The sequence below is a fragment of the Pongo abelii genome, chromosome 6, assembly GCF_028885655.2.
Source record: "Pongo abelii isolate AG06213 chromosome 6, NHGRI_mPonAbe1-v2.0_pri, whole genome shotgun sequence".
Classification (NCBI taxonomy): domain Eukaryota; kingdom Metazoa; phylum Chordata; class Mammalia; order Primates; family Hominidae; genus Pongo; species Pongo abelii.
In genome coordinates, this window is record NC_071991.2 from 102,775,568 (window position 1) to 102,787,609 (window position 12,042).

General features: G+C 49.0%; 1 long non-coding RNA gene across 1 annotated transcript in view; it reads left to right on the forward strand.

The window, feature by feature from the left end:
- Window positions 1–12,042, forward strand: part of LOC129060673 (uncharacterized) — a 47,127-nt gene that overhangs the window by 23,029 nt on the left and 12,056 nt on the right. Inside the window, exon 2 of the long non-coding RNA XR_008527565.2 lies at window positions 9,957–10,087. This is a non-coding gene — a long non-coding RNA (uncharacterized LOC129060673). The remainder of the gene's footprint in view (window positions 1–9,956; window positions 10,088–12,042) is intronic.

A 12,042-nucleotide genomic window follows, 5' to 3' on the forward strand; every position in this document is an offset into this window, starting at 1 on the left:
CTGGAGCCTGTGGGGTTGCTCAAGTGGAACTGCAGAAGATCAAGAATGAGGGAAGATGGAAATTTTTAATTCAGCATCTTCTAAAAAAAAAGTCCCAGAAATGACTGTATTTGCTATTGGTGTTTTAAAATATCCATTAAATACCACATTTGCCAGCATCACTTCTCTCATCCCGGCTGCTCTAGCAGCCTGAATTCTGCCTTTTTCTTCCCTGAGAGCTGGGCTCAGGGAACCCACGTATCGACCTCAGGGGGTCAGGCCTGCAGGTGGGTGGCTCCCCTGGGACCCTTTAAAACCAAACCCCGAGCAGAAAGGAGAGGCTGAGGTTTGGGGCTCCTTTAAAGGCCTCCTCTCATCTTCTCTCCAGTTCACTGCCTAAGAATGTCCTCCAGACACAGGCTCTGAGGCCAGAGGTATTGAATATTTATCAAGGCCTCCTGGCAGACGTGGGAGACTGAGAACAGGAAAATCAGGCCCAGGCGGGCATCTGTGGAGCCTGCCTGGATGCTAGCCAGATGCTGCAAGATTCAAGTTGCCCAGTTGACTCTGCGGAGCCTGCCCCGCCCTGTCCTCCCTCCTCGGGTAGGCGTGCATGGGCCTGGCTGCTGTCAGGGTGTTTGCTTCTTGTCACCATCCTCCATACTGACTTCCATTGCAAGCCCTGCCCCCCTGTGGCTCCATTGTTTGCAGTGGCCTGGGCTGACCAGCTCAGCCTGGAGCCCTGCCCTGGGACGATGCGGGCTAACACAGTGTCACAAAGCCCTGCTTTGTGGCCCTGACAGGAGGATTTATCATTAGCTGTGAGATGGTCCCTGGCAGATCCTGGCATGGTGGTGAGCAGACAGATCTGTGCTGATCGCAGTATTTTGAGTACCCCCAGTTGAATACAGCATCTGGGGCCCTCAAATCTGCCACATGGATCTTATGGCTTCAGGCTCACTGGCACCTTTTGTGTTGGCTGAAGTATGGGTAGGGGGTGGATTAGGAGCAGTAGCTTGTACCCAGTGACATCTGGGGCTAGTTTACAGGAAAGGCACCCTAAGGTTGTGCAGGTCCTGACATGTGGTCCCCCTGGCATCCGGGGACAGCATATCAGGTTTGGGGTCTGCCCATCCTTGCCTTGGGCACAGGTCCCCAAACAACAGCAGCATCCCTGTGGGTGAGAGATCTGACCAGCAGAAAATGAAAGTGAATATCTCTTTGATCTTGGAGTAAGGAAGAATTTCTTAAATATAACACACCAAAAAATCGCAAATCATAAGAAAGATTCGTGATTTCAACCACATTAAATTTAAGAACCTTGGTTCATCACAGGTATTTTAAAGAAACTTAGAAGATAAGCCACAAGCTGGGAAAAGATATGTGTAGCACTTAAGTGACAAAGGATTAGCTTCAAGAATATATTGAGTCCTGAATGCCTGGTGGGGTGGAGGGAGTGGGAAATAGACAAATAGTTCAGAAGAAAAATGGGAAAAAATATGAATAGGCATTTGACAGAAGAAGCAACACATAGGGCCAGTCAACATAGGCAGGTGCTAACCTAGTCAGTGTCCAAGAAATTGCAAAACAGGCAATGAGATCCATTTCCTCCAGTTTGTTTGCTCCAGTCTCTCTCCGGGGCCTGGAGATGCTGCTTGGATGGTTCTCAGTGGCCCTGGGCCTCTCCCTGGGAAGCCTGGCCTGTCAGGCTCTGCAGAGCCCTCTGTTTTGTCCTTCCCCTGATATCCTCCCACTCAGAGCCTGAGTCCGCCCCTGCCCCTTCCCTTCCTGTCCTCACCAATGGTGAGTGTGGCAGACCCTCCAGTTTCCAGAAACACCTCCTCACTCCATCCTCATCCTTTCCTTGATGTTTCCCCAGGTCTTATCCGGCCAAGTGGGCTTTAGAGAACATTTTTTTTTCCCTTTGGAGCCGGAGTCTCACTCTGTTGCCCAGGCTGGAGTGCAGTGGCACAATCTTGGCTCACTGCAGCCTCCGCCTCCCGGGTTCCAGCAATTTCTTCTGCCTCAGCCTCCCGAGTAGCTGGGATTACAGGCATGTGCCACCACACCTGGGTAATTTTTGTATTTTTAGTAGAGACGGGGTTTTGCCATGTTGACCAGTCTGGTCTTGGACTCCTGACCTCAGGTGATCCACCCACCTTAGCCTCCCAAAGTGCTAGGATTACAGGTGTGAGCCACTGCACCTGGCCTAGAGAGCATATTTTCAATCAGAAAAGTAGTTCACTGTACCTCACAAGCCCAACACTGAGTTCCAGGAGGACCTCAGGACAGGCTATTGATGGTATGGTAAACATGGCTGACAACTAGCACCTTCTAGACCAAGTTCAGATAGAAAGGGACTCCCTCAGCTGGCCACAAAGCTACCCCCTCCCTCCCCCACAGTGCACAGCCCTATCAGGCTATTGTCCAAGGCAGAAGCTGTGTGTAAGAAGCAGCCCACACAGACTGCAGCCAGGCCTGCCAAGGCACCTTTCCTAAGGGTATGCCCATGTGGCCTGCTCACTCAGGATCTTGCTGGCACTCTTCCTTGGGAGCTTACCTTGTTCGGAAACCTTTCCTGGTTAGCTTTTAAGAGCCTCAACAGGCAGCTGAAAGCATGTCCTGAAATGCCTGAACTCATGCTCGGAATGAGAACTAGCTACCGCTTAGCATGCCATGAACGTTTGAATCACTCCTTGTCCAATAAATCTGCGGTCCCCAACCTTTTTGGCACCAGGGACCAGTTTCATGGAAGACAATTTTTCCATGAACAAGGAGGATGGGGTGGTTTTGGGATGAAACTGTTCCACCTCAGATCATCAGGCATTAGATTCTCATAAGGAGTGCACAACCTAGATCCCTCGCATGCACTGTTCGCAGTAGGGTTTGTGCTCTTATGAGAATCTAATGCTGCCATGATTTGACAGGAGGTGGAGTTCAGGCAGCAACGCTCACTCAACCACCTCTCACCTCCTGCTGTGTGGCCCGGTTCCTAACAGGCCTTGGGGGTGAGGGATCCCTGCAATAAATAACACTTGCTAAGCAGTGGGGTTTGGGTGCCACTTCCCAACTGGCCGCTCTTAGGAACTGGTGAAATCTTAAGTCAGGTGTGACCGAGCGAGCCCCTGGGTCATGGTCTATTCTCCTTGCTGCTCTGCTCTCCTAAGTCTGGTTTGAGGCTCCTCTGCCTCCCTGGCGTCCCACCCTGTATGTCTTCTAAGCCAGTCCAGCTTCCAAGGGTCGCTGTTGTTTCTCATGACCTTCATAAAAGCAGTGGGCAGGGCATGTCTCTGGCCTGTGATGGCTCCCCGCTATAGTCCTTGTCATCTGTATATCAAGGAGATTTTCTTTCTTTCTTTCTCAGTTCCTCTTTCTTTCTTTCTCTCTTTTTTTTTTCCTGTTTTTCCTTCACTCAACAAATCAAGCTTCCATTATGCACAGAGTCTTGTAGACACTTGAGGACATACCAGTGAACAAAACAGTCTTAAATCCTTGCCCTCATGGAGATCCTATTCCGAATGGGAGACAGGAAATAAGCAAAATAAAATGTGAAACCTATGACATGTTAAGAGCGATATGCAGTCCCGAGAATAACTTTTATTTGCATGGCACCACAGCTGCAAAAAACAGCGCATCTCACTAACCCCTTATAGTAACAACCATGGATGGGGCAATCACTACAGGCCAGGCATTGCATTTACATCACTTCAGAACCCCTGTGGGAGGTGCTATCCTATCCCAGTATGCAGATGAGGACACTGGCACACAGGGAGACTCAGGGACTTCCCATGATCATCCATCTGCTAAGAAATGGAGTCTGGATTCAAACATGAAGCCGTGGGACTCCAACGTCTTTGTTCTTCGTCACTGTACAATATGCCTCCCAGCTTCTGCCCCGGCTGCCTCCACAGTCACTCAGCAGCCTCTGTACTGCATGCACCACAGTGGGAGGTAGTGCGTGGCTGCTAAACATATGGGTGACGAAAGGGGTTTTCTGGTGGGACTGAAGTGCCACTGTCCCTCTTACGTGCAGAAGGCCCTGCCTGCCCTGCATGCCACCATCTAACCTAGTCCTGCCGGCAGCTGCCTGGTGGTGGCTTTGCAGCCCTGTTACAGCCCCTGCTGGGTGCATGATTCACAGGGTTGCAGTGTTGCCCTGCCCAGGCTCAGGCCCTGGCCTGCACCAGCCTGGGACAGAGCACTGGGTCAGAGGTGCCTCCTGTGGCTCCACTGCCCAGGGCATCAACGGAGCAGGGCCTACTGCGAGCCTCTGGGTGTGTCAAGACAGCTGGAACTGTTACTGGTAGAGGGTCTTGACTACAAGTTGTCCACGTTCTTGGCGTTTTGAATGAAGAATTGGACAAAATGCACAGCAAAGAAAGGAAAGAATGAAGCAACTAAAGCAGAGATTTATTGAAAATGAGAGTACACTCCACAGGGTGGGAGCAGGCCCGAGCAGCGGTTCAAGGGTGCTGGTTACAGGATCTTCAGGGGTCCAAATACCCACTAGAGGTTTCCCGTAGGCCACTTGGTGTACACTTCATGCAAATGAAGTAGTGGCCTGCAATCAGTCTGATTGGTTGCAGAAATTAACCAAATCAGAGAGGTGGGGGTGTTTACAAAGGGAGTAACCTCTGGTCCTTTTGTTACTTAGGTGTGGAAAGTTGGGGTTTCCCTTTTGATTTAGTTCTAATTAGTCAGTGTGAATCAGCCTTAGGTTCCCTGCCTCCAGACCCTATTCTCCTGCCTCAGAACCTGCCTGGGCAAGACTAAAGGTGGTCTCACAGTCCAGAGAAGTCACAGTAGCAGCAAACGGAAAAACTCCTTTGCCCTCTGTATGTTCATTAAAAAATCATCTCACAAAATGCAGATTCATGAAAGAAAAGGCAGACAAATTTGTTAATGTGCACATGGGGGAGAACCACAGAGTGATTACGTCCACCCTCCTGGGGTTCAGAAGTATAAGTATATATACCATCCTGAGGTTACAAAAAAATGGGGGCTTGGATCGGGGCAAAATAGGTTATGGGAGGAGAAGAGGAGGCCTGGTGAACCAAGATGATATTGTTACGCAGACAAAACCTCACAGGGAGCAGCCCCGAGAGAACTGATGGGAAATGTTACTTTCAGACCTTTAAAGGTGTCCCATTTTCAGTTAATTTTTCCTAGATTGGACAAAGGAGGACCTCTGAGAAAATCTGGCTGCATCAATGCAGATTCTCTGCAGATGCAAATCTTCCCCAGAAAGACAGCTTTGCAGGGCTCCTTCTGTTTGCAGGCCCTCTGAACAACCATCTCAAATTATGTCAAAGAAGTGTATTTGGGGATAAAACATGTGGATTTCTTTCACCACCCACCCCCCTGCGTCGCTTGTGTACTCTTTTCCCAAAGTAGAGTCTACAACATGGAGTAAGGGGAGTTGATCTCCAGGTATCCACGTCTCTTCCCTGCACATAGTGACAGGAAGCTGAACTCAGGCAACAAAACTCAATATGAGGCCAGACAATGGTGCTTGTTCCTCCCTCTTGTTGTGAGAAGACAAGAAGTGAACTCTGGGGTCATGTGTTACTGTGCTTTGAAAAATAAGCTGTGTGACTTAGGGCAATTGCCCAATCTCTCTGGGACTCAATGCCATTGTCTGTAAAATAGGGCTAAGAACTCCTTTCCTGCCTACCTCCTAGATTTGTGGTGACGATCACAGGAAATAATGTATGTAAGTGTGCCCTGTAAACCATAAAGTGCCCTAGTGACATGCATCCACACAGCTCCATCATTCCTGCAGTGACTGAAACTTGGAAATCTCACCAGAATGCATCACTGTGAGGCTTGTTTAGAATTAAGTCAAGCAGGGGTTAAATTTGCCAATTGCCAGAGTACACTATGTGCTCCACTCTTTTAGTAATTGGGGGCAAAAAAAGAAAAAAAAATCATCCACTCTGTCCCAGAAACATTATTCTGTAAAGTTAATGAGTTCCATGAAGGGTCTTTGCGGTGACTCATCCCATCACTTCTTCCACTCCTGCCAGCAGGTGAGACCTGGGGAGAGCACCAGGGAGCAGGTGTCTTAAGGATCTGAGGTGCAGGGTGGGGGCTCCCGCCACGCTGTGTTTAAACAGGGCCCTGCTGACACCTTACCACGGCCGGTTGGGAAACAGCTGCAGCCTAAGGCTTCTCCTCAGGCTAGTGTGGAGCCCAGCAGATGTGCCATTTGCCTCCACAGCAACAGATGTGACCCTAAAACCAATGAGGTCCCCGCCCTGAAAGGCTCCCCTGGCTTCTGAGCCTGTGTCTAGAGGGAGTGGGCAAGGATTCCAGTTGTATGGAGAGGTGAACGCTATTACTGGACCCCTCTGCTGGCCATATGCTTACTTCCTTTATCCTCCCATCAGCTCAGTGAAGCATCCACCACTTTAGTGCAGAGGAACCCGAGCCTTAGAGAGGTCAAGGCCTTTGTCTCAGCCTCCCAGCCAGCAGGCAGCAGGGCTCTGAATCGGAGCTCAGATTTATTGGACCCCAAATCATAGGCTGTGACAGGGCTCATTATTAACCAGGCCATAAATACTTCCTGAGTCCCTGTCCCGTCCCTGGAACTGTTGGGGACATGAAAGGCACAGGAGGCAGGGGCCCGACCTCACAGGGTTGGAGCAGACCTAAAATGGGATGAGAGCAGAGGAACCCTGCGGCTGGGGCTCTCCACTCTTTCATCGCGCTCTGTCCAGCAGGGCAACTGGAGGGAGCCATAAGCATGCGATGATCTGGCGGCTGCTCAGGATGGGAAGGATCGCTGTCAGCCAGAACTGGCAGGACAGTGTGAGTCATCCTAGTGGGTGAGGGAGTCTTCCTGGGCTCTGGGAGCTGTGAGTCCATGATTCCTGGGCATGTGAGGAAGCTGGTTAGGAGCTCAGCCAGAACTTAAACTCTCAATCCAGCACTCTTTACACTCCCACCACATCTGAGCTGAGACTTGAAGGGGTGGGGCATGGGTGATTCTGGTCCCAGGGACCAGAGCCTGGGGGCTCCACCTTTTCCTCTGGTTCTGCACTGACCTGCCCTCTGGTTCTGCACTGACCTGCCCTTGCCAAGCCCACTGGGCCGGCGAACACTTGTTTCCATTTTCCCTGCAGCCTCTGTTCTGGGAACCAGGCCAGCATTCATAGCCTTTCCCCTCCTTTTCTTTTTGTAATAGAAACTGCTCAGGGCTGCCAGGAGCCAGCAGTGTGCTCCACGGCTCACCGTTTGGCTGGACTGGAGGTGAAGCTTCTTGGTGGCCCCTTCCCAGCCTTCTATGGAAGCTGGAATCCACTCTCCTAAGGCCAGTTCTCCTCCTGGGGTTCCCTCTCTGTAGTCTCAACCCCCCAGTGCCCTTTGTCCCCTAAAGCGAGCAGTTTGTTGTCAGTCCAATACCTCCAGGGGATGGGGGGGTGCCTGGAGGAGTGTCCCAGAAGAGGGTCCCACCAGCCACGCTGCCCTGAACCCCCTTAAAATGGGGGTGGTGTGACAGTAACTTAGAGACCACTTAGATGACCTCAGGCATTCTGAGAAATCTAAAGGCTGATCTGAAGCCAGAGGAGGAAAGGTCATTCACCTTTGTCCCAGCCCCTCCCCGACTCCAGGACTCTAGCGTTGGCTGTTTTTATTTGCAGTCCAGCGTCTGGAATGAGCGGGGTTCCTTTTGGGAAGGATGCGAGGCAGGTGTGCTCACTCTGCCCGGGAGCGTCTCCCCGCCTAGGAGCACCCATGCTGACTGCGAATTGTTCCACACTGCACGCAGAGCATTCCTTTAGCAGCCTCTTGTTTTCTTAAGTGACTCTCTACAACTGTTTCCTTGGAGGTGTTTGTCTAAATAAGCTCTTCTTCTAGGCAAACTGGTGGGGGGGATTGATTCACTATCCTCAGAAATTAGGAAGCATGAAATTATGCTGGCTCTGCTACCGGGGAACAAAGAGCAGGGGCGTGGTGTGCAGCGGCCAGTGCAGGGCCCAGGACGGGGTGCAGGGGCTAATCACAGCCCTCGGGGTGGGTGGAAAGTGCCCTAGCCCCAAGCTGGGACTGTGCTTCTCAGCACCTTCCACACCTTATGTAGCTGCCCTTTGGTCTCCACGTTTCTGGAAGTCACCACTGCACCCTGGGTCACCTTAAGCTTTTTCACAGTGGACCACATGTGATTCTGAGTTACATTACTTTAACCTCAAGAGCTTGACTATTTTCTATATCATGAAGTTATAAAAGGATAGTAGAATCTCACAGTCATTTGAGAGACAATACTTTTTTTAGACCATATGAATGTTTTGTACCATACAGACAGTGTGAGCCAGGCTAGGAGGTCTGGTCAGAGACACTTATTTTATTTTTATTTTTATTTTTTGTAGAAATGGGAGTCTCGCTATGTTGCCTAGGCAAGTCTTGAACTTCTGGCCTCAAGCAATCCTCCTACCTTGGCCTCCCAAAGTTTTAGGATTATAGGTGTGAGCCACTGCACCTGGCCAGACACACTTAGTTTACAAGAAAGCCAAATATATCTCAGGTCAAAACCTGGCTCTGCTGTGTGATTTGGGGAAATTAATGAACCTCTCTGCACTTCTGTTTCCTCATCGGTCAAAGGGGAATAATAAAACCTCTCTCACTGTGCTGTAAAGATTAAATAACGAAATGGATGCAAACTACCTCACATAGTACCTGGCCCACAGCAAGTTCTTAACCAAAGAGAACTCTCTTTCTCTTCTAAAACCTATGATGCCTGAGGACTCTAGGATTAGGAATCTCTGAATATTTACTAGTAGGGTTGCTGGGGTGGGTCAGAAATATTTGGGAAAAAAGTTAGAAGGGAAATGGCACCTATGAGGATGTCATAGTCATCAGCAATCAAGGATGTGAGAAGTTCTTTAGCAGAAATCAGGAGATTACCTCTTTCATTCAAACCCTAGTGAAGGATGCTTTACAGTATGACTATGATTACAGAGAAATGAGAATATTTTCCATTTGTGATACAGAAAAACCATTCCCTTAACTGGGGGCCACATGCTGTAGGAAGCTCAATACCATTCTCCAAGTACATGAGGCCCAACCTACATCCTGGTTCTGTCTCTTTCCCCAGCCCTGGTCCTTTGCAAGAGGTAAAAGTCTTTATAAGTGCGTGAGAATAACTGCTCAAAATCACTTTTAGGTTTCCCCCAAATTCTCTTGATCTCTAATAAAAACAAATAATTGAGGGCATGTGACATTACCCTTGGTCACTAGTGATTTAGATCTTCTGTTCATTGCTCCTTGGAGCTGCTCATCCTCAAAGGTACCCCAGGCAGAGGCCAGCAGCGAGTTCAAGGCCTTGTCAAGAAGGTTTTCCTTTAATAATACGCATCCACATACACAAAACACAGGCCTTCCTGGAATTGCCAAAAGAGAGTAGCTGCAAAAAGGACTTGGACAAGAAAGTTTATTGCAGCTTTATTCCAAACAACCCAGATGCCCATCAACAGGAGAATGGTAATCAAATTATGGCATATTTATACAATGGAATATTACACAGTTATAAAAACAGCAAATTTTTGAAATGTGAACGTCACAGTCATGATGTTGAAAGAAACAAGACACATATAAAAAAGTACATATTTTGTAATTCTATTTATAATGAAGTTCAAGAATCAGCAATGTTAATCCTAGATGACGGAAGTCAGATAGCGATTACCTTTGGGTAAGCATGGTTACCTTGGACTTGGAAGGGGTACAGATAGCTTTCTGGGGCTATGGAAATGTTGCGAATCTTGGTTTGGGTAGTTACATGGGTGTATACATAGATAAACATTCACAGTGATGTGCGCTCAAAAATTGTGCATTTTATGGAATATAAATTAAAAACGTAAAAATATTGAAAAACAGAAATTGGAGAAGTGTAAAAAGGTCAGGTTGAATGAGGGCTGTCTAACCTGGAGCTGGCATCAGAAACAACTACCAGAAATCCCTGTAACCTGCTTCTCCTTTAGGGTCTGTGAACCACAGGACTAAGACACTCCCACATTCTGACCCTGGCACCAGCAACAGACTACTTGCCATCGGATTGATGTCGAGAAATGATCACAGGATAACAGCCCTTCTCACAGTTCAGCAGATAATAGTAAGTCAAACTTTTGCCCCAGTTGAACATCCTACCTCTAAGTATACCCCCCATTTCCTCTGAATCCCCCTGAACCATTTGCCAGTCACCCAAATCACCATCTGTGACCGCTACTGCCCTGCATTCCACATCCGATCAATCGCCAAGCCCTGTCAATTCTCCTCACTTGATAGCTTCAACACTCCTCCACTCCTCTCCAGCCCAGTGTCTTAAATCCACACTAACATCCTCCTTCTAGATGATGCGCCCACCTCCCACCTGCTCTCCCAGACTCCTGTGGTCTTGCCCTCCCTTCAATGAACTTCCCAACTGCTGAAGGGATCATGGCCCTAAAATGCAAATCATAGAATACTTAAAAGAATCTCTAAACCTCCCAGGATTCACCCAGGCTCCTGGCATGGCTTACAGGCTCTAACCCATGATGCAAACCAGGCTCGTCTGTCCTGACAGCCTCATCTCTCTATGCGGGGCACTGTCCTAAGTGGTAGAATTAATTACAGCAGTGAATGAAACAAAGTTCCTTCACTGATGGGATCTGCCATTTTGTAGGGAAGTACAGACAACAAACAAACAAATATATGAGATGATGTGGTATACATGTGAAAGACAGAAAAGCAAGATAGGAGACAGGGAGTGATGTGGGATTCTGTGTCAGCTGGGATGGTTAAGGAAGGCCATTCTAATGAGATCACATTTGGGCAGAAGCCTGAAGGAAGAGGCTGCTCGCCACCCCACACAGCAAGGGTGTGCCACAGTCATCTGCTCTCCTGGCAGTTCAGAGAGCAGGCTGGGCTCCCCCAGGCCTCTGGGCCTGTGCACGCACACTTCCTCTCCCTGCAGCGCTCCATGCCATCAAGAACTGAGATCTTATCTCATGTGCAGGTAATAATCACACATGCCAAAATTTCACGGATGTTGGTAGAAGACATGAGGCTCCTGGGTCAGAGAAGAAGGACAGTTTCTTCACTTCCAGTAATAGTAACAGCCAGAGTGGCAGCATTTTTACACTGGTTTTCTGACCCCAGGTGACCCAACACCACCATTCAGTGAGATAGATGAAATCTAAATAAGAGAGTAAACCGTTGTGGAAGGCATTGAAACCATAAAAAGTAAGATGAGAAGAGTTGAGAAAAAGACACTTAGAACTGACTGCAACATTTACAGAGTTTTGGTGTCAGCAGAGGCCTTAGTATCAGGTGATGGAAGCCCGCCACTGTACGGTTCCCGCCCTTGAGAATCTGCTCAGGACCAGCTGGGGAGACGGACGTGTCAGCAGATAAATTGCAAGGCTGTGCTCTCAAGCTCTAGTGCACAAAGGACTATGGAAGCCCATAGGATGGGTAGGAGGAGGCCATTCAAGCTAAATCTTGACAGATGGGCAGGAATTCATCAGAAAGACTTAAATATTGGTCTTGAAAATAGCACTGCATACAAGAAAAAAACACATGCATTTATGAGGCAAGAGTCCCTGAAGTTTCACATTTACACAAAATGATGTGTGTCTTTTGGTGGGGGAAGAGGATGTGAAATTCCCTACAGATAAGCCAAGGCTAGCTGACCAGATGAGGTGAGATTTCTTTCAGGTACTGCCTAAGCAATGAATGGACAGAGAGGGCTGCGGGGCTGGGCTGCTGGGCTGCTAGGCTGCTGGGTGCTGAGGGAGCAGGAGGAATGTTCTCTGGGGTGTGGCTGGCCGTGGTGCTCACCATCCTGGAACAAATCAGCTGAGGGGCAAATCTGCAGCACCTTTGCCACAGCCAGAATCCACGGTGGTTCCTCCGTGAGCACATGCCCTGAATTCCACCTGGCCTGTGCGTCATGCTCAGTTGGCAGGATTTCAGAACCAATGCTGCCAGCACCAGACTCTCCACATGCAGAGCAATTTATGAAACCCTGGGGCCAGCAATGGCCACCTTTGCATCCTGGAGTTAGGACGACCCTGACACATCCCAGCC